The 26,163-nt window shown below is 42.4% G+C and overlaps 1 long non-coding RNA gene across 1 annotated transcript; it reads right to left on the bottom strand.

The window, feature by feature from the left end:
* Window positions 1-342: 342 nt before the first annotated feature.
* On the bottom strand, window positions 343-24,299 carry LOC123344615. The gene is made up of 3 exons (XR_006572610.1): window positions 24,196-24,299; window positions 17,548-17,726; window positions 343-811 (listed from the first exon to the last, which is right to left on the bottom strand). It is a non-coding gene; the product is annotated as an uncharacterized LOC123344615 (long non-coding RNA).
* Window positions 24,300-26,163: the final 1,864 nt, after the last annotated feature.

The raw sequence follows: 26,163 nt of genomic DNA, 5'->3' as shown, positions 1-26,163 counted from the left end.
CACAGTGCCACAGTTCCTGGATGAGCTGCCCCTCTGACTCCTCCTGGTCTCTCTGAGCACTCACCTCTCTGAGTCTCAGGCCTCAAGCTGTCACCTTTCTCTTGGGGTGGAATGATTCACCTACTCAGACTGGTTGGCCCCTGGGTAGCAGTCCTCTGTGTACCAACCATGATCACCCCAGAAGGTCTGACTTTGGCTCAGGCCTTGGAGTTCTCTTCCCGCCAGGGCAATGGCAGTGGTAATCGGTAACCAAATAGCCTCCTTGAAGCAAAGTATCATTTATTTAGAACAAAAGCATTTAAGAGAAAACATCTTTAAAATAATAAAATGGACTGTACACATATCTAGCTCTTCTCTGGATTTGGGCAGGCCCTACTGTTTAGACTCCCCAGAGTCTCTCTTTCAGTGTCAGCCGATCTCCTTAGACAGCTACTGACAAGTGACTCCCTTTTGCCACTGACAAAAGCTTTTAATTCTTCAGTGTTCTTTTGATCTCTAGCCTCACAGCTTTGGCAAAATTAGACTTGCTACTTCTTAGAGGCCAGAGACAGGATTAGTGATGCTAATGGCTTGCCACAGTGTGTGTTGGGATGTCCTTATCTAGATTTATTATGTGACTTTCCTGTTTTTGCTCTTCCCACAGTCCCCTATTAGTTAGATCAATATTGTCATGCAGGAAATTCCAATAATCCCAATATACCATAACTTCCTCTCACTTACCAGGTCACATGCAGTGTTCATATAATGGTTAGAGCTCAATATTCATAACCTTATGGCATGTCAGTTCCACATCCACACACGGATCTCCTTTCTACAAGTGAAAGGGGAGGGTGAGCACCTCTATGATAATCATCCCATCAGCGTTGGGCCTCATAGTAACCACATCCTTGGGAAGATGGTAGTCCAAGGTACACATGAATTATTACCTTTCCCACCCCCCAGCAGCTGGCAGTGAATTCACCAAACTATTGGTGTAGCCTGCAGCTGCACTAACATTTGTTCAAAACTCCCTCTGTGATGTGTTATTCCCCTGTACATGGGACTTGCATGGGCAGTAGGTTGTAGGAGAAGTCCTGCCAGGGGAAGATTGTGATGGCCATGGATGCTGTTATGCAGTCTGAAATGCCAGGGTTGCACTCTCTATGGACTTAGTGGCTAAGTCTCCTTCCTGCTTTGAACCAAAACACTTTCAAAACACGACTGCATTGAAGCTATGTATAGATAGTGTATATTTGTCCGCCTCTGAAAATGTTTTATATTGATATACATGGGAAGTAAACTAAGCTCAGAATAGCCAATGGTTTTGTTGTTCTCATTGTTTCAACAGTTATTTCAGTTGTTTCCATTCGTTTTGCTACATACTTACAAATGGCTTCTGTGCCCCGAATAATAGGGTTGGAAATGAATAACTGCTAATTCTTCCTCTTTGTGTGATAGCTTAAAGGCTACCAACTGTACCTGCCTTTTATACCCCACCTCATGTTTTCTGCCCAATCTGCTTCGCACCTGCAAGCATATTTCCCTCTAAATAAAGCAGGTGCTAAATGATGTTTTTAAATGCCTAAACATTTCATCACCTATGCTCACCAAATGAATGGTAAGTTAGTTGTATATGTTGTCAGGGCACATATGTATTAAAGGGAACACTCCAGCTGTTGATCAATTAATATTAAAAGATAATTTAGATCATTTACCATAATGCTGAATGGTTGGTAGCATCTGGGAGCCGCAATAGGGTCAGTAATAGACAATAAATATATCTCCCCATTTATTATAGTGGCATGACTTGGATGTCTTGGTGTAAGTAGTCTATGGATATCATATTAGCTAGAGGTTCCATCCTCAAGGCAAATAAAATTTGGGACAGGGAACATCTCTACTATCTTCCCCTGTGAAAACTGAAATATACTGACTTTATTTGGTTGATTCTAATTTTGTCTACAGGACTGGAGTATTACAGTTTAGTCCATTTTATAATGTATTTACCCAAATTATTTTGCCTAGAGTGAGAAACAAATTCCCAGTGAACTGGGTCAAACATCAAATTGTTGTTATAGTCATTGACTCATTGTCTTTATTTTCCGACATTATGTTAAAAGGACACTGTGCATGGCTGATGTCTCACCTCTCCCACATCCCTCCTCCTTGGAGGAGAATTAAACTAGTGTGAACTAAGGCCACTTCACTTCTGAAAGAGAGTGTCCACATAGGTCTAAAAAGTGCTTTAATGTATGTACATCAATTTCACACCTTTAGTTAATTTGGCTTAATTTTCCTTAGTGTCCCCTAGACAAGCCCTCAGAATTGTTGTAACTTACATGCTGAAGGGCAAGAAGAGGTGTGAGTTATAGAAGGTGAAATTCAAAACGACAATGATCATGACTGTTAAATAGCAAGCAGCACCTGCTATAAGGCAAGCAGATAGACTAGATGCACATTTGGTTCTCTCCATCTATACATTTATTTTTTCTGTTGAGTCATATCAGTGGTAAAATTATTTTTGAACCACCACCAAATAGTCTATGATGTAACTCCTGCATCTACACTGAAAACTGTTCTTAACTGTAAAATGTAACAGCATATTCAGCATCATTATTGTTCTAGATATTTTCACAGTTTAACCTAAAGGACTAATTTTTGTAAGTGACTGGTGATTTTGAGTGTCTTAGTTTTTGGGTTCCAACTTAGGATGCCTTAAATGGACATGAATGTAAATAAATGCTAAGCACCCTCCCTTTGGAAATCAGGCCCCTGCAACATGTCAAGCTGGGCACCCCACAAATCAGAAAACAATATTTGTCCACTTACCTAGATCCATATCTTGTAAATTGCTGCCCATTGTTGCTCAATAGTACATATTGCAAATTAGTACTTACATAGGTACAACATTCATAGATAAAGTTGAACAGTATAAAGTCTAACAGTATGACTATGACACACCTACAGTAGCAATATTAGAAAGGGACCATTAGAAATGTGCCTTTAGAGATCTACCGAGAGCGTGTAGGTGACTTTTTCTTTTTTAATAGCTGAATTAGTCTCTCCCTTCTTATAAAGACTGATAGCAATTCAAAGGCTAGAAACAGCAGTCTTCAGACCACGCTAAGAAATGTTTTGACAAATATTCAACATGAAAAAAAACACACCTTATTTAATAATTTAGCATCTAGAATTAAGGCATGAAATCAAGAGCTTCATGGAATCAAGGTTAGCATAAAAATCAAACAGCAGAAGATATTATCAGATAGAGCTACTATCACAGGATCATCATGGTATGATGTATAACTACCACTCCCCTCGCACACCTCCTCCCCCTACCTATTACCGAGATACAGAAAGTAACCATTCAGGGAGATAATGCTGCTAACATTCTTGCAATGTATTGCTTTGATAGAATTTGTAGATGTTACTTTTCCTATATTTAAAAAGGAGACACATAAACACTGAGAAACAACTCTGACATTATAATCAAAGGGGCTGACAAAGAAGGAGCTGTAGTCATAATGAACAGGTCGGATTATGAACAGGAGGCTGCCAGGCAACTCCCCAACACCACCTATTACAGGCCACTATTTTCCAATCCCGCTGAGTGTTACCAAAAGAAACTACACCATCTGCTCAAGAAACTCCCTGCTATAGCACAGGAACAAATCTACTTGGACACCCCCCCCCAGAACCCCGACCAGGGGTATTCTATCTGCTACCCAAGATCCATAAACCTGGAAATCCTGGATGCCCTGCATCATCTTAGGCATTGGTACTCTTATAGCAGGATTGCCTGGTTATTTGGACTCTCTCCTCAGACCCTACACTACCAACACTCCCAGCTATCTTCGAGACACCACCAACTTCCTGAGGAAACTACAATGAATTGGTGATCTTCCTGAAAACACCATCCTGGCCACCATGGATGTAGAAGCTCTTTACACCAATATTCCACATGAGGATGGACTACAAGCCATCAGGAACAGTATCCCTGATGAGGCCACGGCACACCCGGTGGCTGAGCTTTGTGACTTTGTCCTCACCCACAACCGTTTCAGATTTGGGGACAACTTATACCTTCAAGTCAGCAGCACAGCTATGGGTACTCGCATGGCCCCACAGTACGCCAATACTTTTATGGCTGACTTAGAACAACGCTTCCTCAGCTCTTGTCCCCTAGCGCCCCTCCTCTACTTGCGCTACATTGATGACATCTTCATCATATGGACCCACAGGAAGGAGGCCCTTGAAGAATTCCACCTGGATTTCAACAATTTCCACCCTACCATAAACCTCAGCCTGGACCAGTCCACACAAGAGATCCACTTCCTGGACACTACAGTGCAAAAAAGTGATGGTCACATAAACACCACCCTATACTGGAAACCTACTGAACTCTCCACTTACTTACATGCCTCCAGCTTCCATCCAGGACCCATCACACAATCCATTGTCTACAGCCAAGCCCTAAGATACAACCGAATTTGCTCCAATCCCTCAGATAGAGACAAACACCTACAAGATCTTTATCAAGCATTCTTAAAACTACAGTACCCACCTGGGGAAGTGAGGAAACAGACTGACGGAGTGAGACGGGTACCCACAAGTCACCTACTTCAGGACAAGCCCAACATGGAAAATAACAGAACACCACTGGCCATCCCATATAGCCCCCAACTAAAACCTCTCAAGCACATCATCAACAATTTACAACCTATCCTGGAACGATCCCTCACTCTCACAGACCTTGGAAAGCAGGCCAGTCCTCGCTTACAGACAGCCCCCCAACTTAAAGCAAATACTCACCAGCAACTCCACACCACTCCACAGAAATACTAACCCAGGAACCAAACCCTGTAACAAACCTTGTTGCCTATTCTGTCCCCATATCTACTCTAGTGACACCATCAGAGGACCCAACCACATCAGCCACACCATCAGGGACTCATTCACCTGCACATCTACTAATGTGATATATGCCATCATGTGCCACCAATGCCCCACTGCCATGTGCATTGGCCAAACTGGACAGTCCCTACGTAAAAGAATAAATGGATACAAATCGGACATCAGGAATGGTAACATACAAAAGCCAGTAGGAGAACACTTCAATCTTCCTGGACATGCTATAACAGATTTAAAAGTAGCCATACATGAACAAAAAAACTTCAGAAACAGACTTCAAAGAGAAACTGCAGAACTAAAATTCAATTGCAAATTTAACACCATTAATTTGGTCTTGAATAGGGACTGGGAGTGATTGGCTCATTACAGAAGCAACTTTTCCTCTCCTGGAATTGACACCTCCTCATCTATTATTGGGAGTGAACTACATCCACCCTAATTGTCAACACTGGTTCTCCACTTGTGAGGTAACTCCCTTCTCTTCATGTGTCAGTATAACAATGCCTGCATCTGTAATTTTCACTCCATGCATCTGAAGAAGTGGGTTTTTTACCCACGAAAGCTTATGCCCAAATAAATCTGTTAGTCTTTAAGGTACCACCGGACTCCTTGTTTTTGTGGATACAGACTAACATGGCTACCCCCTGATACTGAAATGTGGTTTCCCTTCCAGGTTATTTACACTGCAGCCAACATACAATCTGCCACTACTGCAGTTCCAGTCTCAGGAGGAAGAAACCATCCTGAAAGATAAGGGGACAGTTCTTCCATTCCCCTGTTTAGAACATTGTAAATGTTTCAAGTAGTACAAACTTACCACCTGGTCCTGAAAGCCTGCCATTCATCACTTATTATTTGTCCTGTAGTAGCACTTAGGAGCCCCAGTCATGGACCAGGACCCCATTGTGCTAGGCACTGTACAAACACAGAACAAAAAGATGGTCTCTGACCCAAAGAGCTTAGACAGGGAACTCCTATTGGAGTCAATAGTACCTTCTGTTGCCTGAAGCTTGCAAGACTGAACCCTTATTTGTCTTTAGTGGATATTATCATCAAATTGTATTTCTTCTAAAGGGTTACTTGCCTTAGAATACGGTAAGAGTGCAGAACCTTTTAAATTAACAAAAATTATGTTACAAGGGTGCCATCCTGGCATACAACAAAATTCTTAGCCCACCAGGACTGGTTCTTAAGGGACATTCTCACGATACCATCCATTGGTATCGTGGTATGATCAGAGCAGTCAGATACTATGGTGATGGGAACTTTAGCTATCATCAATCATCATCATCACTCCCATAACCACATTGGTTGTTGGGGAACCATCATTGATGAGCAATCAACCAATTGTCTCCAACCCTGATGATTGTGTGTCAGTGCTTGAACCACCGCAAAGTCCATTCCTGTCCACTCTTTTATGTTGTCAATCCATCTCTTCTTCTGTTTACCTCTTCTTCTCTTCCCCTGTACTGTCCCTTGGAGAATGATCTTGGATAGGCCAGATGATCTTGTTACATGGCCATACCACTTCAGCTTGCGCTTCTTCATGGTCATCAGGAGGTCTTCATATGACCCAGTGCATTGGATGATAATGTTGTGGACCTCTTCATTAGTGACGTGGTCGAAGTAGGAGATGCCCTGAATTTTACAGAAGTATCTCATCTCTGCTATCTGTATTTTCCATTCAAGTTCTGGCATAAGGGTCCATGTCTTGCATGTGTAAGCAGAGTCAGGATGAGATCTACCCTGACATCTGGTGGTACATTATGAGGAGTGGGCAAAGGAATTTTAGGAATGTGCATTTGCATTGGTAAACCCACTCCACTTAGCATAACACACAGCAGCATGGGATGGTTATTTTCACACTGTGGAATCCCCAAGTTCTTTGTTATTGGGGCAGGAAGGAGAAAAAAGTGCTGTTACCTTAATAATGTGAATGAGGAAATATGAGACTGCTTTATGACAGAAATGACTCAACCTACATTAAATAGTACTTGCTAGACAAGGGACATGGGTTCCAAAACCCAGTGAAGGGAGAGAGGCTGGGGACTGGTGTGTGTACCTGATGGTACGGGCCCACCACTAAGAGCTGAAATCACTAAAAGAGCTAAGCTTACTGAGCTGAGATCACTGAGTGGGGGAGCCTGAAGATTGATTGCTAAGCAGCTGGCAGAGCAGAGCAGTCTGCAGCACGTTGGCGCAGTCTGTGGAACAGTGAGCAGTGTGGAGCGGTTCGCAGGGACGGCTGATGCGGTTCACAGGTTGGCTGGAGGAGCGGCACAGCTGATGGAGTGGAGCCAGTCGTGGTGAAGGCTGCAGCAGAACTCCACGGAGAAGCGGGGCAGTCGGCCCTGGCCCACGTAAGGTGTCCTTTAACACACTGTGTGTGCCCCCCCCCATTTCTACCCAGGCTGGGGGGGTAAAACTCTGCAGATAAACTTTTGAACTCTGGGGTGGCACTGACCAGAGACAAAGACTCTTGGGTTGTTGGACTTTGGGGTGATTGGACTTAAGACCCTAAGGGGGAAAGGACAGTGCCAAATGTACTTGGAAGTGGGTTTTTTGCTTATGGTTTGTGTATAGTCCTGTTTGTGGTGTCTCTCCAACGTGATGCCGCATTGTTTCCCTCCTTTATTAAAAGGATTTTCCTACACTCGGACTCTGTGCTTGCGAGTGGGGAAGTATTGCCTCCTAGAGGCGCCCCGGGGGGTGGTAGGTAATTGTCCCAGATCACTGGGTGGGGGCTCGAGCCGGTTTTGCATTGTCTTGCATGCATACAGAAAAATGGAGATGACCAGTGTATGCAGCAGTTTCAGTTTAGATTCCAGGGAGATGTTCTTATTCCTCCAAATTGGCTTTTGCCAACTACTAGTGTTGTTTGCACAGTTCTTGCCAGAATTTCTGCCTTGGATCCTTCATCAGTGATGATTGCCCCAAATACTTGAACTGTTTCACTGTCTCCAGCTCTTGTCCACTGACAGTGATATGTGAGCTGATCCTGTCACAGTTGTTTGTCATCAGCTTAGTTTTCCCTGCACTGATTTCCATGCCGTATTTTGTGGAGGTTTCATCCAATCATTTCACAAGATTGGCAAATTCATCTTCGCTGCCTTCCAGGCCATCAATGTCATCAGCAAACCAAAGATTTGAGATTGTTCGCCCCCCAATGCTGACTGTGCATGTGATCTTCTAGGCATCAGTCATTATGCACTCCAAGTAGATGTTGAACAGTGTGGACGAAAGAAGGCAGCCTTGCCGGACTCCAGCAGCGGTGTGAAACCACTCTCCTATTGTGCCACTGATGAGAACTCCACTGCTGGCCTTGGCCTACAGTTGTTTAATGGTAAGAATAAGCTTACAACAAAATCGCACTTCTTAATGGTTGTCCAGAGAGCTTCATGCCATACTGTCAAACACCTTCTTGAAGTCAGTAAAGACTTGGTAGATGTCCTGCTGGTGTTGCAAGTACTTTTCACAAAGAACATGAAGGTTCAAAATGTGTTCTGTGGTATTTCTTCCAGCATGAAAGCCAGCTTGTTCTTCAGCAATGATATTCTCCACTTGTGGCTTCAATCTGTTCAATATGACTTTCAATATCACTTTGCTGGGATGCCTAATTACGCTTATGGTCTGGTAATTTTGACACAATTGCAGGTTGCCTTTCTTTGGCAGAGGGACGATATGTGACTGTGTCCATGTCGACGGCCACACACTGGTCTGCCAGATCTTGTTGCAGATCTTGGTGAGTATGTCTATTACTATTTCTTCTCCAAATTTCATCAGTTCAGATGGGATGTTGTCAATACCTGTAGCCTTTCCGTTCTTGAGTGATTTCACAGTTGTCTCCACTTCTTCACGCAGTCATCCTCCTTTGTTGAATCTGGGCTGTCTAGGACACTAGGATCTCCATTTGTCTGGTGGTTGTATAGATCAGAGCAGTAGTTTGTCCACCTATTGATAATGTCCCTTTCTTCTGTAAGACTGTTCCCTTCTTTGTCTTGAATTGCATTAGCTTTGATACATCTTTCCTTCGTCAGATCTTTTACAACCTGCAAGGCTAATTTGCTATTTTTATTATTGATACACTCTTCAATTTTAGAGCATTGGTTTTCAATCCATATCTCCTTGGCCACCTTCATTCCTTTCTTGATCTTTCTGCCAATTGCTCTGTATTTATCAGCTCCCTCGGTGCTGTTCTTGTCTCTCTTAAGTTCTCTTCTAATGTCACACATTTGTAGTATTTCATTTATGACCCATGTTTTTATCTTCGTATGGTATTTCCCAAGGATGTCCATTGGTGCCTCATTCATTACAGTGTTGAAATTGTTGGTCATTGTTTCTATGTCTTCCTCTAGAGGAAACAGCAGGGCAAATTTTCCGGGTTTTTTTGCTTTTTTGTTGTTGTTGTTGTTGCTTGGAATGACTCTCCAATGTTTCAGTCTCTGAGTCTTTCTAAGTCAAACTTGGTCCTGGTGAATTTTGGCATGATGATTTTCCTTAGCCACAGCCAAAAGTTTAGCATCACAAGGTCGTGATCACTTCCAATATTAGCACCAGGGAAGCTCCTTGTTTTAGCTCTGTTAATTCCAGAATGAATCGGTTTTGCATCATGATGTAGTCGATCTGGCTGTGATGTAGACCATCAGGTGCATGTCATGTTGATTGTCTGGATACTTTATGTGCTCCTAATGTGTTTGAAAGAATCAGTTTGTTATAGCTGGCAAACTCCAAAAGTCTCAATCCTTTTATTGGTTACCGCATTACAGAAAGGGCCACAATAATCTCGCCAATCTGCCTGTGCATCAGTACTCACTTTAGCATTCCAATCTCCCTGTACAATCAGGATATCTTTCTTGTGTACCTTATTGATGATATCTTGGAGCTGATTGTAAAAATCTTCAATTTGCTCATTGTTATAGTCTGTTGTAGGGGCACATAGATTAGTATCACTGTGATGTTAAATGGTACTGCCTTTAAACGGATGGAAATAAGACTGCTGGATATTGAGCAGCATCCTAATACTGAATTCCTGATATCTTTATGCACAAGAAATCCTATGCCATTGACACGTTTGTCCTCTCTACTGTAATAGAGTACATGGCCTTCTTCCGTTAGTGCCTCTCCAAAGTTCTTCCATCTGACGTCAGAGATTCCTAGGAGGTGCCAGGTGTTGTTCCATTTCATACGTGAGTTCTTTCAGCCTCCCTATGTGTCTCAATGTCCTTACATTCCACATGGCTATGGTGATGTTCTCTCTTCCCCGGATTCTCTTTGTTGGGGTTACACCAGTAGTATACTTGTCGTGTCCGCCCTGGTGGGAAACGTATGGTGTGGTCATTATTAACCCGGGCTGCGACCAATCCGGTATGGACATGGTTGACTTGCTCATCATATGGTGTAATTTGGGCAAATTTCTAACCTGGTGGAGCCCATCCCTCTCTAGGTAGTCCTCTTTTAGTCACCTTTTACGACATGCAGGAGGAGCAGTGGGCCTATTCTGTCCCCAGACCCACAGGGGGAACTTTAGCTATGCATGGAATAATAATTAAAAATAATAAAATGTGCTTCTCACAAAGACAGAAAATCAGTGTTCTTATCCTTGTAGCGTCTGAATATGCATACAAATCCTTGGGATTTCATCTATAAGGTACCATGAGTTGAAGTCTTCATTCAGAGCTCAATTCCCATTGACGTCCATGGGCTTTGGATCAGGCCCCTATTTACCAAAGTTAAACATGGTCTTCATTCCTATGCACTCATTACTGTAGTATCAGGTTGGTATATGTATTTATATTATGCAGTAGGGAGACAATGCTAAACAAGTACAAAGCCATTGACCTGGAGGGCAAACAATCTAAATACATGAAGTGATAAATTAATGAACAAACAATACACTACAACAATCGACATGGAATGGGGTGTGTTTTCATAGATGGAATGAAACATGGATTGTTACCAAGTATTATGATCTCTTAAGTTACCTTGTTTAACAGGAATGCAGTATGGTTGAAGGAGTGCTGTATTTATTCCTTCTAAATCTACCAGGAAAGGTACTTCCACAACTTCCTAAATTCAACAACCTCTTCTATCAATTAGGTTCAAAGCCCCATTATGCTAGGCAGCCTACAAATATACAGTAAATGATAACCCCCTATCTGCACCATTTAGTGACATAAACTAAAGCAATTACGGCCACTCTTGAAATGATTCCCAGCGCTCGACAATGGCAAGTCTATGGGTGCGCTGTGACTGCTGGTTGTTATGCCAAACATAATTGTCCCTCAGTTACCTTTTTCCTCCTTCCTTCCCCCCATGTATTTGTTCTATTCACCTGTTGTCTCTCATTGTATGCTTAGATTGTAAAGCTTTTTGCTGGGTACAAGATCTAGCACAATCCCTTACTGGAGCCTCTACTAGAAATAATTTAAGTAAATAATAACAAATAGCTCAAAGTAAATATGTTTTGGATCATTATGTAATAAATTGGGTAATGCATTTTATATATTATAAACTAAAGATATAATTTAATAAAAATGAAACCTAGTTATAATAATATCACTAGGATCCTAATACTGTTCCCATTGAAGTCCACAGGAAAACTCCCATTGACAGTAGTGGTCAGAATCAGGTTTTTAGCTAATACCTTTGTAGGATGCTCTAAAGACTGTTTTATTAATCTGTGGCACTATAGGTAGGATGGAATGTGCTAAATTTGTCATTGAAAAGGTTTGTTCTGGCCATTAACATTTTGCATGTGTTTTCGGTGCTTATGGGATTGACCGTTAAACTCAATAGTCTTTTATATCCCTTAAAGCAATGAGCAGTGAATCATAAAGATATCAGCCACAAACACACACACTGGAGTCTCACAAGAGACTAGGAGGAACATCTCATGCAAAAACAGGAAACGGGAAGGGAAATTCAGACTGTGCATAAGAGGAAGGAGCTGCTTTATCAGTGATAAAGGACCTAATTGTGTAGTTAGTACACAGTCTGAATTGGTTGTGGCATGTGGCCACATCATCCAAGGTAACTCAGGGAGCACATACAGCAGGTGTGCAGGCTGCACTGTCCTTTCAAATTGTGCAGCATCTTCCCTATGGTGGGTCTGCCCCACAGGGTCATGAGCTGCTGTGGAAGAGGGGTCTAGCTGTGGCCCCACCTCTTCTCCATCCACAGTGGGGGCATGAAAAGAGTATTCCTCATGCTCCTGCATTTTCCCCAGCACAAAGTGTGCATCTAAGGGTACGTCTACACTACGGGACTATTCCGAATTTGCATAAACCGGTTTTGTAAAACAGATTTTATAAAATCGAGTGCGCGCGGCCACACTAAACACATTAAATCGGTGGTGTGCGTCCACGGTTCGAGGCTAGTGTCGATTTCTGGAGCGTTGCACTGTGGGTAGCTATTCCGTAGCTACCCCATAGTTCCCGCAGCCTCCCCCGCCCCTTGGAACTTCCGGGTTGAGATCCCAGTGCCTGATGGGGCAAAAATCATTGTCGCGGGTGGTTCTGGGTAAATGTCGTCAGTCACTCCTTCCTCTGGGAAAGCAACGGCAGACAAGCATTTCGAGGCTTTTTTCCCTGGATTGCCCTGGCAGATGCCATATCATGGCAATCATTGAGCCTGTTTTGCCTTTTGTGACTGTCACCGTATGTGTAATAGATGCTGCTCACAGAGGCGATTCAGCAGCGCTACACAGAAGCATGCTTTTGCTTTTGCATGATAGCAGAGATGGTTACTAGCCATACTGCACCATCTACCATACCATAAATTGGTAATAAGATGGTCATTGTTACCAGCCCTTTTGCACTGCCCCATGTGCCAATAGACTGATGACGAGGACGGGTATCAGTCGTATTGCACCATCAGCCACCCATGGCGGGGGGGGAGTGAGGATGTTAGTGTTGACAGCTGCAGCATCGCGTCTATCTGCAGCATTCAGTAAAGATAGGGTGACATGTAAAAGAGTCAAGAGAGGATTGTTTTCCCTTTCACTTCTGGGGGTGGGTGGGTGGGTGGGTGGGGGGGTGCGTAAATTGCCGAGCTATGCCCTGACCCACCGCGGACACGGTGTTTGACCCTAGAAGCATTTGGAGCTCAGCCAAGAATGCAAATGCTTTTCGGAGACTGCAGGAACTGTGGGATAGCTTGAGTCCTCCAGTCCATGAGCGTCCATTTGATTCTTTGGCTTTCCGTTACGCTTGTCACACAGCAGTGCGCTGAGCCCCTGCTATGGCGTCTGTCTGGAGATTTAAAAAAAATGATTTTGAATTTCGTCTTCTGTAACGGAGCGCTGATAGAACAGATTTGCCTGCCCTTACAGCGATCACGTCCGCATGGTCCATGCGGGAGCTCTTTCTTTATTTTGATTTTTAACTGCATCGCCACACGTGCTGATCGGAGCTCCATGCTGGGCAAACAGGAAATATTCAAAAGTTCGCGGGGCTTTTCCTGTCTACCTGGCCACTGCATCCGAGTTCAGATTGCTGTCCAGAGCAGTCAGTGGTGCACTGTGGGATACCGCCCGGAGGCCAATACCGTCGATCAGCGGCCACACTAACCCTAATCCGATATGGTAATACCGATACTAGCGCTACTCCTCTCGTTAGGGAGGAGTACAGAAACTGGTTTAAAGAGCCATTAAAATCGATATAAGGTGCCTCCTAGTGTGGACGGTTGTGGCGTTAAATCGGTTTTACGCTCCTAAAACCGATTTAAACGCCTAGTGTAGACCAGGCTTCAGACTGGCCCTTGTGCATGATGTGCATGATGAGGACATTGCTTGCGGGGGGGAGGGATAGCTCAGTGGTTTGAGCACTGGCCTGCTAAACTCAGGGTTGTGAGTTCAATCCTTGAGGAGGCCACTTAAGGATCTGGGGCAAAAATTGGTCCTGCTAGTGAAGGCAGGGGGCTGGACTCAATGACCTTTCAAGGTCCCTTCCAGTTCTAGGAGATTGGTATATCTCCAATTATTACCTTATTACCTCCCTTTCTGTGAGCACCCACACAAGGGCCAGTCACCAGGGGCAGCTTCAGGCACCAGTGCAGCAAGCGCAGGCCAGAGGCGGGGCAGCCTGCCAGTCACCATGAGGGCAGGAGTCAGGGAGCCTTCGGCAGCATTTCTGCGGGAGGTCTGCCAGTCCCATGGCTTTGGCAGCAATTTGGCAGCGGGTACGCTGAAGGCACAGGACTGGCAGATCACCCGCAGAAACACCACCAGACCTCCTGCAGAAATGCCGCCGAAGGCTGCCTGACTGCCGTGCTTGGGGCGGCAAAAAACATAGAGCTGCCCCAGCCAGTCACAACCCAGCCCTAACATTCAGCTGGTACCAAAAAGGGCCCAATTCTTCTCTTTCTTGGACCAGTGTAAATCAGGATTAACTCTACTGAAGTAAATGCTTATACACTGATGTCAAACTACTATGAGAGGGGAATTATCACTATAGTTTTTTTAATGTAGTGAATCTCAAACTAAATAATTTCTTCTCTTGGAACAAGTTTTTTTTTTTCCCTCTTGATCAAATTACCATTGACATATTTCCCATTAGGAGTTGGATCCCCAGCTTTTCCGAAGAGGGGTATTTTAATCTCCTGTGTCGCAGAACATCATGTCAATGAAATATATGGAATCTCCTCACTCCAGACCAACAGACTGTGGGGAAAAAATGTCCATACATCCTGGGCTTCAGCGATTCTCTCACCAATAGAGCACAACTTTTCAAGTCAACAGGGAAAAACACAAATATCAGTTTTGGCAGATGACAGGATGTACCCGGTCCTATAGAATGGGATTTATTTAGTTCAGGACTGAGAAGTGAGTAATACAGCATCGAGAACCTGACAAACCTCTCTCTTATGAGAAACAAACAAACCCCAAACTCTAACACATGTTCCATTGTCCTTGGGAAAAAGATAAATTTCCTCTTGTTGCAGACTTCCTGATACAGTACTCAGGGAATGCACAGAGTTACCTCATGGCCCAACACAATAGAGCAAAACTAAAACAATAAAGCAGTTTACGTACTTACTTACATGTGCATATTCTAATTTTTTCCTCCAGATTATTTTAGCAGAGGGAACAGGTGCACTGGCCAGGCTTATTCAGAACAAAATAGAACCTCTGCAAAATGTAATAATACCAGCACCATGCTTTGTTAGGTAGTAGTATGCCAGACAGTAATACCTGGGGGACAAGTGCAGGACAATGGGCACTGGAAGGCCCGGGATCTAAAACCGAGGGGGTGTAAAACCTTCCTAGGACTTTCAACATTAGGTCCTGTCAGGCACTGCCTTGCACCTTGCATACTTATGAACACTGGTGCAAAGTGAGTTTTAAACATTACCAAGGCCCAGATTCTAAGCTGCATCCAAGTTGTACTTGACACAGTTTAGGAGGCTGTATGGCTCTAAGTTACCTTTTCATTCAAACAATACTAGGGCTGGCTGAAGACTGGGCATCAGGACTACCCCTGGTCCCAACATCACTGGGATCACCAGGGAGTAAGCCCTGGTTACACCCCCTTCCTCTCAGTTATACCCTATGCACGAGAGGCTGAGAAGCTGGGTGGCGTCTGCTACCTAATAATTTCCTGGCATGGAGAAGAAATCTCAAGAGGCAGGATCCACCAGCTTTACAGCTACTTCATTCTACTATCATAGTGCAAAGTAGCCAGTGCCAGGCCAGGATCTGCTCCCTCATGTTTCATACCCACTTCACACAGGTATGAATAATAATGCAAGATGCCTGGTAGTGGGTCATCTGGCCTCATGATCTGTTTTTAACTCCAGTTCATCCAGGTGCTCCTCATGGAACAAGAGAAAAGACATTTGATAAGAACCAGGTAAAGTACCTAGCATTCCAAAAATGAAGCTCAGCTAATAATGTGCTAATTCTTAGATTCCATCTGGGCTATCTTGCAAAGAAAAGTGTTGGGTTCTTGGTAACACATTCATTTGTATAGAGATTTACATGGTGGCAAAACTACTTTTATTTTTTAAGCCACCCTTTAGTTAGTGGCTGAAAGGGCGGGGGCGGGAGGGAGTCCTAATTGTTTGTATATGCTCTATAATGTAAATTCACTTACTCAAATATTCATTAGACATTTTTGTTTCTTAGCCACCTTTACAGTCAGTTTTCACCGAGTAAGTTTTCTTTAAGCTTGCCCCGTGTTTCAGTTTGAACTCAACTTGTCAGATAAAGTTGTTATCCATGAAACAAGTTCATTTTTTTTGTGATATTTAAAATATATCTTCATTTAGGATAGAAAACAGCAAAAAGATGTGTAAAATTTATTCATGAAGAGCACAAAGACCAGAGCTTCCTGCCTCAGTATGAAAAAGTATCATGCATTACAGACTCCTTCTCTTGCCAAATACAGTCAGGAAATGACTCTGTTCCCCAGAGACTGCACTCTCAAATAGCAATTTTCAACAAGAAGGGCAAAAAGGAAGCAAAAAACCCCCCAAAACCCAAAACAAAACAAAACCCTCTGCTCTTCTTTATTACTGTTAGTTTTATTTAAGACAAGGCCAAAAAGCTGCAGATACACATTGTTTATACGGGTTAAAAAAGAAAGTGCTTAAAAATAGTCTGTGAAAAATATATCACCAAATCACTAAAACATTCATGGTTTACCCAAGGTAAATAAAATACTGTGAAACATGAGCGCAGGATTTCCTTAAACAGAACAGAATTTTGCTAATCCACACTTCACTAACCTGCATACCTGGGTAAAATCCTGACCTTGCTGAAGTCAGCGGCAAAGCTCCATTGACTTCAATGGGTATGTGTACAGTGAAAGGTAAGCCCAGGGTCATTTGACCTTGAGTTAGCAGACCCTGTGTTTGCTAACCTACATCTTAAGTGTCTACACTCATTTGTAACCCATGATTATAACCTGGAGTTCCAACACCTACACTGCATTATCTGGGCCCGAGTCCAACCACCCATATCCCAGACTTCCTAGTGCCCTCCCAAAATGTGGCTGCTCTAGCCATTTCTTCATGGTGCAACATGGGAAAACTTGACCATCCACCAAACTTGCCTGTCCAAAGGACAAAGAGAGTCACCCTTTGTTATTGTGTAATACTCTTGGCAGACTCCCAGAGCACTAGTCCAGTGCGGCTGTGTCTAGGTCCTGGCTTGACTCAGACTGGACCACTCCCCACCTGCATGGGGTCCTGGGACCGTGGGTCCAAGCCCTGGGTAAGTGATAGTTGTGTGTAGATGCAAGAGGGGTTAGGCTTGAGCCTGAGTTCAAACACTGGGTTTATATTGCAGCCATACTCAGTGGGGCTAGGATTTCACTCCTTGAGTCAGTTCCTACAGTCCTTGCTCAGGAGGGGACTGTAAAACCAGGGCACTTATAATTTGCACAGAAGAATAGCAGTCCGTCTCAATGCCTCATCTAAGCCTTAACAGCAGATGCTGGAGTGAGGATTTATATTAAAACCACATTATTTTAACAAAACCTACTACCATGCCTTTACCACAAGAAATGAGTCAAAGATACTTATGTATATTGATGCTAAGATATTTATACAAGGTTTGCGGGGGTTGACTACACCACATATTCTGTACAAGCCTTGGCTAAGTATTGCTGCTTTTCTCTCCCAATTCCCCCAGCGCACCCCTTCATACTGATTTCTTACCTGATCCCATCCCTTTGTTGCATCATGCCTGAAATTAGATTGTAAAGCATCCTCCATCAGGATTAAGATGGGGCAGATCCCCAGTTGAAGTCAATGGAACTACAGCACTCCACACGAATGGAGCATCTGTCCTCATCACTTCTTACTTGTACAGTATGAGCTCATCACATATTTGGGTGCTGTAAAATAATATAGACAATAATTAATGGCAATTTTAATTATGAAATATAAGAAATAATTACACATAAACGACCACTGGCAAAATAAACTGACAAAATATATTTTGCACCAATAGAAGTCAATGGTAAAGCCTCTTATGACTTCAGTGATGCAGGATCAAGTCATTCAGGACCAGCCCTGCTTCCATTGAATTCTATGGCAAAATTCTGACTGACTGCATTGGGAGCAGGATCAGATCTTTACTCACTAATTTACAAAATTCAGTCATTCACAATGGGCACCCAGTCATGGGGAGCATGAATCCTAAAGAACTGGCAAAAGCCAAAGGCTTTTTTTGTTATTATAATAATTACAGAGCTGTCCAGTACATATTAAAGGATAAGCAGGGTTGCTGCAATGCAAGTGTTTTGTATGTAAAGGCATTCTGAGGCAGATATTAGTCATTGTTACACTACATCACTGATACTATATACACTAGCTACCTATGCCCACCAGCCATACCAAACCATACTAAGCAATTCTAGCCCAGATTGTCTAAAGCAGTGGTTCTCAAACTGTGGGTTGGGACTCCAAAGTGAGTCCCGGGTGGTGGGGCTCGGGTGGGCTCAGGCTTTTGGTTCCTCCCTCCTGGGGTCCTGTAATAATTTTTGTTTTCAGAAGGGGGTCGCGGTGCAATGAAGTTTGAGAACCCCTGCTCTAAGGTACTTAGGCTCCTAACTTCCATTGATTACGATAGAAGTTAAGAGTCTATATACCTCTGAGGACCTGGGTATCACCGCCCACAGGATCCACTGTCACTGTGCTCTTCCACAAGCACTGGCTTTAAGTTTTCATTGCCTTGTTTCTTTATTTTTTCAATTTTCCATTGAAGCTGGTGAATGTTAATTATTCTGTGGGGAGTGACAATACTGGTGAGAGACAGGCATTATGCTCATAATGTGTCCTAGTGCTAACTGAGGGGCCTACAGCCTTGGGGAGAGCCTGAAGAGACACTCATGTTGAACTGGATCAAGTCCCCTGTGGGGTGTGGGGTGTGTGTGTGTGTATGTGTGTGTGTGTGTGTGTGTGTGTGTGAGAGAGAGAGAGAGAGAGAGAGAGAGATCATTGTAATTGTTTAAGTTGACACCACTAAATAGATGTTAGCTGGTCTGCTCTGCCGGAGAAAAGCCAATGCATGAATCCTGCACTAGAATGCTGGTTTATAATATTTCTTTGGCTGTGGAATTGCTCATTGACCAGAGAATTTATTTAAATCCTCTCGCTCACTGATGGAATAGTATTTTAGGAATAATACTACTACATATTAGAGGATACATCAGTAAAAGAGGATAGTAAATGCACAAAGGCAATAAGCTTTTTTACTTGACAAAGTACCACTTGAGTTACTATCATTTACAAGTAATAATCCATTTATAGCGTAAAGAGAAGGAATGACAGGAAAAAAATGTATGGGTAGATGACAAGAGGAAGGCTGAGGACTACAGATTTAGCCTATTTAAAATTCAGTTTATTTCATCTAGATTCCACTTTGAGCCTTCCTGAGTGTCAGGAAAGAACATTAGGCAGTGTTTCTGTAAGATATGCCATCCTGTATTGATACCATTTGAACACATTGAAGGAAAAAACACTCAAATGAAGTCCATGTTTTATCCCATGTAACCAGAGTTCTAAACGTACATATATAAACTTTAACCATGACAAAAATTGAAATATTCTGTATTATTTTAATAAGGAATGTGCTGAAAATTGCACTGGCAGGTAGGATGCCAATCTTGCGACATACATTCCTTTCTACATAGTAGCCAGCACAATTCTAATATACTACTGAATTTTTTTTTCTGAAGGTACAGTACAGAAAAGTGGTGGCTCTAGTATTAATATTGCAGTTAGAAAAACTGACTGATGTTCTACAAAATCCCATTATGACTTCTGGGGGTGGGGCAGGGTAGTACCTCATAACTTTGAATAATCTATTCATTTGGTTAGTGGATTCCTGGCCAAGTTTTCAAAAGGTAATTTGCAGCTGTAATGTCCTGCAAAGATTAGCTATTTCAGGATCCACAAAAGATCTTAACAGTTCCAATACTGATGTCTTCTAAATGGAGTGAGAAGGAAACTAGTTTAAAGATATGTTTTACTGTACATTTTGCAAGAAGACAGACTAAAAATGTGACTTTTCACATTTTTCTTGTCATATCCGGAATATCTACCAATCAGCAATATATACAAAATGTTTGCATAACTGCATAAACATTTACAGAACAATTCCTTTTAACACTAGAGTTTTCATGGAATTTTATTATTGATAGCTGGGTTTGCTTAGTTCTCCTTCCCCTCCCCATTGTTGCTCATTAGTGTAATTAATATGTAGTGTTGGCATAGCTTCCATCATTGCATTTTCCACTGGGGGAAAAAGGAAAAAAAAAACACCTCTATTTTGCATTTACAGCCCATAGTTTCCATGTTGTCTTTTCTCACTTGTCACATTAAAACTCTAAAATAATAATCCTCTTCAAATAATTCTTCCCCTAATTTTAGAACTGCTAATGGGATCGTAAAAAAACCCTTTCAAAATCCCTTGCTAAACACTATTATTTTATATACTCTCTAGGAGCAAGCAGCTCACAAGCCCTCTGCTTTGCCAAAATACACACAACAAAGCATGCAGCCAACTCCCCTGCTGTGCCAAAATTCGCACAGGAACATGTAGCTAGCTGTTCCACAAGGCAAGGATCTTGTGCAGTTTACCTGTGGTTCTCAAACTGTGGGTCGGGACCCCAACGTGGGTTGTGACTCCTTTTCAATGGGGTCTCTGGGGCTGGCATTAGACTTGCTGGGGCCTGAGGCCAAAGCCCTGCCACCTGCAGCCAAAGCTGAAGCCTGAGAGCTTCAGCTCTGGCTGCCGGGGCTCAGGTTACAGGCCCTGTGCATGGGGCTGAAGCCCTTGAGCTTTGCCCCACCCACCCCCCAGGGGGTGGGACTTGGGTTTTGGCTTTGTACCCCCCCCCCACTCCATGGGCCACAGGGCTCAGGGTTTGGTCCCCACTCCCAGTGTCGTATAGTAATTTTTGTTGTCAGAAGGAGGTCATGGTGCAATGAATTTGGAGAACCCCTGGCTAGCATAAATGTGGCTGCTGCAAAATAATATACAATTATAATGACCAATAATAGTCAGTACATCTCCTTCTTCTTGGTGTTCTCTAACTTCAGGGTGGGTCAATTAAGTACAGGCTGGGTCCAATGGAGGCTAATAAATAGCCGATTCTACTTCTTGCAGCACCTGGCATTTTCTCAAGGCTATACCATTCTTCAAGAACTGACCTGCCCCGCTCCTGCATAGCTTGTGAAGGTAGAGGTAATCACAGGTGAAAGCTGCAGATGCTGTATTGCCCACTGTAAAGTGGAGCACTTATTGGGATGTCAATAAGAAAATTACCACTCCTTCCCTGTAGGGAGTTCCACTCTTTGGACTCAGAAAGCAGATAATGGGAAGATGTGTAGATGATTAATCAAGTGAGCATCTGTATTTAAAAGACCACAAAAGAGTAAGAGGAAACAAGGGCATTTTTCTGAGGAGACAGAGTAAGAATGGTGAGGCCTAGTAAACACAATAGAAAGACTGAGCATTCCAAATGTTATAGATATGAACTTGGAACCTGTGTAGATTATGAAGCCACTGTTGGGGACTGTTTTTGTTGTTTGTTTGCTTCATAAACTAAACACATTCACCTGATTTGATAGTGGGTAGTAAAGACCTGTTCGTCTCCTGTACCCCCTTTTCTCTCTCTCCATCTTTCAAGAAGTCAAAACCAGTTCAGCATGTTGTTAGACAGAATAGCGATCCCATGGAGAAAAGTGACCTTGAACACTGCTTCAGCCTCCTGTGCTACCTTTAAACATGTCCGGAAATCAAATAGTTATTCAGCAAAATGATCCTATTAAAACCAATTGCTGGGGATGAGTAATTGTAGATTCTACCTTGGAACATGTCCATGTACCAAAGGTAACATCAACCACAAAAATTATACGGAAGAAGATTTATTGCACCATAAATATTATTAGTGAAAGCCCTTGGCATTGCACAGTACATGCCTATGTAAAAAGAATAAGGAGACAGAAATGTTTGCAACAGAAATTCAGTCTTTACTGAAGCTCCAAAACATCACATGAGTTTGCATATAGTGTTTAAAATAGCAACACACTGACTTTGAGAGCCAATTATTTACATGCTAATTCGATTTATCTGGGTAGATTTAGTTTAAAAGTTTTTGGTTTTTGTTTTTGTTTAGCCTTACAAGCAGACTTAATGTTGAAACTGCTGAGGGATACTAGTCAGTGCAGAGGAAAAAAATAATAGCCAGGAAGGAAAGAATATTTTGCAGTTATTTGTTGAAAGCGGTATCTGAATTTCAACGAACAAGTTCACACATCAGGGAGGTTCACACGACAAGGCTGCTATTGCTAAAGGTTCTGTTGGTATTTCCTTTTGAGGCATCTTTCCATTCAAAAAATATTAACTCAGCCATAGAGATTATTTTTCAGCTGAAATTTTGTAGCCAAGAGTTTATCTTGGGAAAAAGCTGTTATTTCTTTAAAAATGATTGCTTATAGAGTTCGACCATTTTGTGTGTGGTTTGCTATCTCTTTTTTCATGTTGCTGCATAAGTACAGGCTGAATGTTAAAAAAAAAAGTGGGCATCTCATTGAACTGATGTTTTTCAATATGGTACAAAAAGTAAGTGTTTGAGTTCTCTATGTTTGGGGCCAATTTTTTTTACGGTCTTTAAAATTGTTCATGCAGACAGATATTATACCTGCAGGTCATCAGGTCTGCACATGCAAATACAGATTGCATGAAAAATTGGAATTCAGTCTGAGCTTCCTTTGAAACACACTTGTCCATGCATAGCCTTTTGTTTTATGAATTTTATTTTTTAAGACATTCTTATTTAATACCAGTATTTAGAGAACTTCTCATGCATACATCCCAAAGGCCAAAGTTTTCAAAAGTGATGGGATTTTGTATGCCTAAGTAGAGACGCCTTAAAGCAGCCTGATTTCCAGAGCGGTGGTTGCTTTATGTAGATAAGGTGTCTCAAACTGGTTGAGGCCAAATAGTTGAGGCTCCTAAAATCACTAGACATTTTTAAAAAACTTAGCCAAAATGCTTTAACAAGGTACGGAAGCATTATTATACCCATTTTACCAATGGGAAAACTAAGGCCTGGTCTACACTTAAAAATTGGATTAATGTAGCTATGTTGCTCACAGCTATGAAAAGTTTTCTGCCTGTGCAACATAAAAAAAAAAAAGAAGTTATGGCAACCTAGCCCCCTAGGTAGACATGGCTAGATCAATGGAAGAATTCTGCCATCAACATAGCTACCACCTCTTGGAGCGGTGGATTAACTACATCGACCGAAAAATCCTTTCAGTCTAGGTAGGAGGTTTCTACACCAAGACTTCTACAAGTGGCACAAATGCAGAGCTGTAGGTGTGCAGCTGTAGCAGCTGTAGAATAGACATACCCTAGGGACAAAAATGTTATACGCTTTGCCAGAGATGGGAATAGAGCCCAGGACTCTTTAATGCCATGCCCTATCCACTATACCATTTTACCTCCCTGTTTAGACTTTATGACCCTTTGTAGTAGGATATTTCTTACATGCATTGTCTACCCTTTAAAAACAGTAAATAAAATAGAAGGGATCTGCTCATCTAGTTTTCTAAAGTGTTTTCTTATTAATGTAGCCAAGCAGGGCCTTGTCTACACTGCCACTTTACAGTGCTGAAACTTTCTTGCTTAGGGGTGTGAAAAAACCACCTCCATGAGCGCAGCAAGTTTCAGCGCTGTAAAGTGGCAGCATAGACAATGCACCAGGGTGGTTTTTTTTATATCCCTGCTGGTTCCACGACTACACAGCCCCATTCAAGTGCTTTAACGTTGCTAGTGAAGACATGCCTAAGCATGTATGGTTTTGTGCCACATGTACTCAGAGGCAGTGTGATGAGTTAAGAAGGGAGTGTCTACAATGCTCTGAATTTTTTTGTCTTTTCCAGGTTAAGCCTCAGTCCCCTCACATTATTATAACTCTATTATAATTCTCTTTAGAGAGTTTAATCTAAAAATGTCACTAACTTCATTTAGTGGAGTCCTTCTGTGGGGGCCGAGGCTATTTCCCATCAATCCCCTATATAAAGCATCCGATGAAGGTTGATCTGTCCTAGCTGCTACACATCTCTATTTTTCAGTTGTCCCTTTAGGGAAAGTGATTGCGTGGTGGGGGCTGGGGTATGTGTTGTTCCTTTGTCATTTATCTGGAAGCTTTTCTGCAGCCTTGACAGTCCCATCTAACAGAAACAAAGAAATGATCATTGGATCAGCAGTTCAGACCTTAGACCAGCCCCTCAGTAACCTTGGAAGACTGTGGTGCACACTTACATTATATCCCTCTCCCATCCTCTTACCTCATTTTGCTTGATGAAGTGATAATCAACAGGCCTTGGGCAGTGACAAGCAGATAATCCAGGAGATACAGAGGTTGCTTTGCAATGTAAGGCCTGAGGGCTACTCCAGCTGAAGTGACTACAGAATTCTAAAACAAAAGCGGGAGACTAAGCACTGTGCATGGGGAGACAGTCTGCAATCACCAGCTGTTGGGGTGAGATTAATTATTAATTTCTTCTGAGCAGCCTTTCCAAGAAAGAATAAGACAAAACCAGCATTTGCTGCAGGCCTGCTCAGCTGTATTTCTTCTTCTTTTTTATAATCATACACATACATGTTCTATGTATTGTACACACACTATAGAGATATGGATGTATGTATTATACATACCACGTATATGGAGGTAGATATCCCATGGGATGAACAAATTTATCAGGTGCTTTAACCACCATAAATTAGTAGGTGCTTTAACCACCATAAATTAGTAGGGAGAGTATGCCCTCTCCCTACTAATGCTAACACACTGCACATCTCTAGAGCTTCAAAACAGCCACTATTAAAAATGTTAAAAATCAAGTAGCAGGGACAGTCTTTTTGCTCTGAGTTTGTGTAGAGTCTAAAGTTTTCACCCACATTAGGAGGCTGAATTAAAGACTGGTAAAACCTAGGGCTGACCTCGACTTGCTAACGCCTGTGAAAACCACAAATTGCCTTGTCTTCATTAGGATCTTACCTAGGGTGACCAGACAGCAAGTGTGAAAAATCGGGACAGGGAGTGGGAGGTAATAGGAGTTTATATAAGAAAAAGACCCCAAAATCGGGACTGTCCCTATAAAATTGGGACATCTGGTCACCCTAATCTTACCTCATGTTGGCCAACTCCTGTTAAGAGCACACCTTTCTTCCTAGTGAAGACAAAGCCTCAGAAGATGTGAATTCTTTAACAGATTTCTATTCTATTTCTATTAAACCCAGGCCTAATTTTAAGCACCTGAGTAGTGCCACTGAAGCATGCTTCATTCGCTGCTTAAGTTTAAACATGCTTAAAAGGTGCATAAGAACATTTGTTGAATCAGGGGCTGGAATATTAAATGGGTTGGAAATAATGTGCCAAACCCTGATTGCCTTACTCAGATGAGTAATCACATTCATTTTAATGGGACTACGCATGTAAGTAAGGTGAATAGAATCTGACCCAATTTTTGCTAGTCAGTATCTGCAAATAATGTAAATCTGTAAATAATGACTCTTGCCTTGGCTTCTGCTGTTGATGTGGCATGGGCACAAGTAATCTATCTTCTGAGTTTCGAAAATACTTTATCAGGATTTATTCTTTCTGCTTATAAACAAACAGATTGCCTCAAAATCCTATCAAATTCTGATTAAATTGCTATGCTAGAATCAACAGGTACAGGCTATAGGATTATTGCTTGTTACAAGCCACAGCATCAGGTCTGAGTTGCTAGTGAAAGCTTTTAATAGAAGAAATCATTCCACTAATATTTAGTGGGGATGAGGACTCAACATCAGTTCCTGCAGAGCTGCAGCAGGAGAGTACCTAATGCGGTCTGCAGATCTTTGACCAATGGCTTCACGGTCTTCCCTGGAGACCGATTAAGCTGTAACTTATTTTCCTGCATGCAAAAAGAGAATGCCAGTAAGAGGGAGCAGATGGTGGTCCCATTAAAGCAGCCCATGCAAAAAAACAGAAAAAACCAAAATCCATAAATAAATAAGAGCAACAGCTGTAAGAGGATTTGGAACTGGAGGATAAGGAAGTTCTGAAATCTGTAAAATAGGAAGGGGTGGCTTTATTTACTCACTGTTGATGGTAATTCCTGTTGTGACCCCTGTACAATGTTTCATAACAGCCTGGGGACTGCAAAATTTTGTGCAATAATGAGGAACAAAGATTCTTAGTTCCGCCATGGTATCTAGAAGGCTTAATGCATGTTTTATCTAGTGCTGCCAGAAACTGCAGTAGGTCC

Source organism: Mauremys mutica, chromosome 1 (genome assembly GCF_020497125.1).
Source record: "Mauremys mutica isolate MM-2020 ecotype Southern chromosome 1, ASM2049712v1, whole genome shotgun sequence".
NCBI classification, from domain to species: Eukaryota; Metazoa; Chordata; order Testudines; family Geoemydidae; genus Mauremys; species Mauremys mutica.
This window is presented reverse-complemented; position numbering and strand designations above follow the sequence as displayed.